The sequence below is a fragment of the Dromiciops gliroides genome, chromosome 3 (assembly GCF_019393635.1).
Source record: "Dromiciops gliroides isolate mDroGli1 chromosome 3, mDroGli1.pri, whole genome shotgun sequence".
NCBI classification, from domain to species: domain Eukaryota; kingdom Metazoa; phylum Chordata; class Mammalia; order Microbiotheria; family Microbiotheriidae; genus Dromiciops; species Dromiciops gliroides.
The window spans coordinates 195,756,808-195,761,944 of NC_057863.1; the positions used below are offsets into that span (position 1 = coordinate 195,756,808).

At 35.0% G+C, this 5,137-nt stretch overlaps 1 pseudogene; it reads left to right on the top strand.

Moving 5' to 3' along the window:
- The first annotated feature begins 2,878 nt into the window (after window positions 1-2,878).
- On the top strand, window positions 2,879-3,557 carry LOC122747324 (annotated as a pseudogene).
- Window positions 3,558-5,137: the final 1,580 nt, after the last annotated feature.

The following is a 5,137-nucleotide window of genomic DNA, read 5'->3' on the forward strand; positions in this document are numbered from 1 at the left end:
CCGGTGCTTTATCCACTGAGCCACCTAGCCGCCCCTGACAAGGCCTTTATAATAATTGTTTCTTTCTCTGGATGCTCTCAAGCTGACAAACGTTTTTCCTAAAAGTGACACCCTGAATAAATACTGAAGTCTGACTGAGGCAAAGAGTATGTTATTGCCTCCCTAGTACAGAATACTATGCCCTCTATGACCTCATTGGCTTTTTTGGCTGCTAAGTGGAGAGAGGGAACATCTGACTAGGAGACCCCCTTATAATTTTGTTTTCCTTCAGCTTATTTGATAAAATTATTGACTATAAGTTACAGGTAATAAAATCAATGTGATATTAATGTCTTAAATGAAGTAAAATATCCTAGTATGAAGTTTAAAGAATTTCTTCTAATTTGATCAAATAGGAAACCAAAACAATTTTGATAAGGTAGAGATGTAGGCTGGTGAACCATGAATTGCCCAGCATGGGAAAATGCTGGGATGCTTTGTGATCTAAGCCCCAAGGAAACCACAGTCGGAGGGAAGAGAGTCAAAAAGTGAGTGGTGGGAAAAATAAGGGGAAAATAATATGAAATATCCTATCCATATATTTATAAATTCTTTAAGTTTTTTCACCACCTATACGATCTCAAAACTAATAATGGATTCCAAACATTCATTCTAGATAAAAATTAAGAATTTTACCTACTAATTGTATGTGTGTTGGGGTGGGATGGAATTCATTACAAAATGGAACAATAATTTAAATCAAAGCATTTCAATGAAGCCTGAATCATCAGTTATCCCCAAGTATGTGCTTTTATTTTATTTTGGTTTTTTTGGATGATTCACTTTTAAAAGATTTGGGGCACTGTTATAGATAAAAGCTATGTTACTAGTAGATATTACTATTTTCTTCAGGGCCTAGTTCTTAGTGAACATATTATATAGAAGATAATTGTTTCTAGTTTATCCTCCTGAATTATTTTCTCTTACATAATTCCTAAGTCTCATGATTAAAAAAGCATAGTTGGGGTGATGTTTGTAGATAAATTGAGTGTACCAATTAAATCTATATTTAATTTTTGACCATAAGACTAATTATGAACTAGCAAGTTGGGTGAAGTAAAAACGTTTTACCTCTATGCATATTGTTATGAGAATCTATCAGTTTCCTTATGACACAGTTCTATCATTTTTATAAAGATAGCATGAGTTTGGATTGGAGAATTTTCCAAAGAATATGCATAGAAATGGGCCCGTGGAAGGCCATCCAAAATATGCAAAACTTAGATGTTTTTCTTAGTCACTTCTACTTCCAAGTTTCTTTGGCTTCTTTCAAGACTTAATTCAAGCTTTTGGCTTTCACAGCAGGATCACAGCAGTGGGCAAGTACAAGTGCTTCACCAAAAGTGGAAAAAAAGTGGTTGATCTATTTTCTTTTTTTTCTGATAAAAATATTTTATTTTTTTCCAGTTACATCTAAAAATAGTTCTCAACATTTGTTTATACATACTTTCCAATTTCAGATTTTTCTCCTTCCCTCCCCTCCCTCCCCCCTCCCCTAGACAGCAGGTAATCTGATATAGGTTATATATATAAAATAACATTAAACATTTCTGCATTAGTCATGTTATAAGAGAAGAATCAGAGCAATGAGGAAAAACTCCCAAATAGAAAAACAACAGCACAAAAACAAAAGAAATAGTATGGTTCAATCAGCATCTATACTCCACAGTTCTTTTTTTTTTTTTCCTGGATTTGGAGATCCCCTTCCATCATGAGTCCCCTGGAACTCTTCTGTACCATTGCATTGGTGAGAAGAATATAGTCCATCATAGTAGATCACCACACAATGTTGATGATATTGTGTACAATGTTCTTCTGGTTCTGCTCATCTCTCATCATCAGTTCATGCAAGTACTTCCAGGTTTCTCTGAACTCCTGTTCATTGTTTCTTAGAGCACAATAGAATTTCATTACATTCACATACCACAACTTGTTCAGCCATTCCCCAAGTGATGGGCAACCCCTCAATTTCCAATTCTTTGCCACCACAAAAAAGAGCAGCTATAAATATTTTTGTACATGTGTGTCCTTTTCCCTTTTTATGATCTCTTTGAGAAGAAGACCCAAAAGTGGTATTGCTGGGTCAAAGGGTATGCACAGCTTTATAGCCCTTTGGGCGTAATTCCAAATTGCTCTCCAGAATGGTTGGACCAGTTCACAGCTCCACCAAAAATGCATTAGTGTTCCAATTTTCCCACAGCTTCTGCAAAATTTATTATTTTCCTCTTTTGTCATATTAGCCAATCTGACAGGTGTCAGGTGGTATCTCAGAGTTGTTTTAATTTGCATCTCTCTAATCAATACTGATTTAGAGCATTTTTTCATATGGGAATAGATAGCTTTGATTTCTTCATCAGAAAACTGCCTGTTCATATCCTTTGACCATTTCTCAATTGGGATATCACTTGGATTCATATAAACTTGATTTACTTTCCTATATATTTTAGAAATGAGACCTTTATCAGAAGTACTGGCCATGAAAATGGTTTCCCAGCTTTCTGCATCCTCTCTAACTTTGCATGCATTGCTTCTGTTTGTACAAAACTTTTTAATTTAATGTAATCAAAATCATCCATTTTGCATTTCATAATATTCTCTATCTCTTGTTTGGTCATAAACTGTTCTTTCCAAAGATCTGAAAGGTAGACTATTCCTTCCTCTCCTAATTTACCTATGATATCACCTCTTATGTCTAAATCATGTATCCATTTGACCTTATTTTAGTATAAGGTGTAAGATGTTGGCCTATGTCTAATTTCTGCCACACTATCTTCCAGTTTTCCCAGTAGTTTTTGTCAAGTACTGAATTGGTTGATCTATTTTTGAAGAAGAAGCACCAGTTATGTACACCATACACAATACTGGAAAGATACTGGTTATAAGAACTGAAGGAACAAAAATTGCCTCTGATATTCTCAAGGGTAGCATTTTTGAAGTGAACTTTGCTGATCCTTAGAATGATGAGGTTGCTTTTCATAAGTTCAAGTTAATTACTGAAGATATTCTGGGTAAAAATTGTTTGACTAATTTCCATAGAATGGATCTTACCTGGGACAGGATGTGCTCCATTGTCAAAAAGTGGCAGACCATGATTGAATCCCATGGTGATAGCAAAATTACTGATGGCTACTTGCTCTACCTTTTTTTGCATTGATTTTTACCTAAAAGTGCAACAATCAGATTCATAAGACCTCTTTTACCTAGCACCAACAAGTCTGTCAAATTTGTAAGAAAGTGTTGGAAATCATGACCTGGGTAAATGACTTGAAAGAAGATGTCAATAAACTAATTCAGCCAGTATTGGAAAAGACACAGAAAAGGCTTGCTAGTCCATTTATCCTCTCCATGATATATTTGTTCAAAAAGTCAAGATCCTCAAGAAATCCAAATTTGAATTGGGAAAGCTAATTGAACTAAGTGGTGAAGTTGGCAGCTCAGGAAAACCTTCAGGAGATGAAACAGGTACAAAAGTAGAAGGGGATAGTGGATATGAACCACAAGTTCAAGAATCTTCCTAACATAAGAACTTTTAAAGGCTGACTTTTTAATATTTATAAATCAAAATGGCAGTAATATTTGCTGTTTTGAGAGTTTTCTCATAAATGTAATAAGTAAATGGTTTGGTATTACCCAATAAAATTGTATAATTGTTCTGTAAATAAACTTGTAATAAAACCATTGGGATTGTCACAAAACATATAAACAGGTTCCTCAGGAATGGAAGACTTGGGTCAGACTCTACTCTCATTTTATAATTGAAGTAGGTACAAAAGGTAAAATGACACTAGCTTTGAGTGAACATCAGAGCAAAGGCATAATCTTAATTATCACCTTCCCTACCCTTAAATTTCTGCTTATTTGCAAAGTATCTATAAATTCATTTAATCCTCACAACCCTAGTGGCAAGAAGCAGGATGTGTATTTGGATAGGATTTAAATGAACAAAACAAATTGCCTGTACTTCCCTCTAAGTCAATGACTTCAGCCCAGTGGTGCCTTAGTCTTTGGTAGCCTTTTTTCTCACCTTTGATGAGGGGGGGGGAGTTTTTATTTTCATTTTGCATAAGAGGCAAATATAGTCTCCAGAGAAACATAAAATTTTTGTTCAAGTCATTTTTCATTCATGTCTGGCTCTTTGTGACCTATTTTAGGGTTTTCTTGGCAAAGACACTGAAGTATTTTGCCATTTCCTTCAGCTCATTTTCCCGATGAGGAAATCAAGACAAGGTTAAGCAACTATCCCAGTTCCACACAGCTAATGTCTGAGGGTGGATTTGAATTCAGAAAGAGGAATCTTGCTTATTCCAGGCCTGGCATTATGACCACTGAGTCACCAATATGCCTTAACAATTTGACTAGCAATAGTCAGAACAGAGGTCTCACCTTAGTGTAGGCCAAATGAAATTAAAATGTAATTGGGAAAGGCTTAACAAAATAAAAATACAATGTATATTTCCAAGTTAAAAAAAGACAATTCAAAATCACTTCTCCAAGAGATCTTTCCTAGTTCTCCCCTACTTTTTCCCCTCCCCCACTCCCACTAGTGTCTTCTTTCTAAATACCTTCCATTACATAATGCTTCCTGTATATATATTTCATATACAATTTTGTTACATGTTGTCTCTCTCATGAGAATGTAAGCTCCTTGAGGAATTAAAAGCACATTCTTGTTTATGCTTCAATTTTCATTGTATTGGTACTTAGCACAGTGTCTTGAACTTAATAAGTGCTTAATAAATGTTTGTTAATTGAATGACTATGGCCTGGATACTTAAGATGACAGGTATTTTTTTTTTTGACTAGGGTGATAGTTGATTAAACATCAATCTGAGAAATATACATTTCCAGTCCTTGTGGACTTGAGAAGTCAAGCATCTTTAGAGGCTCCAGTTATTGGTCAAAAATTAGAGGTGCTTCCTGAAATCCATCCATGTTGGGCTAACCAGATGATATGGAACTTTAGTGAATTTCTGAGACAGTAGAAATATGAAGTGAAAATGAAATATCAATTCATCAGTCCACAAAATGTTTCATGTTAGGGGTAGGTAGGTGATGCAGTAGATAGAGAATTTAACCTAGAGTCAGGAAGATCTGAGTT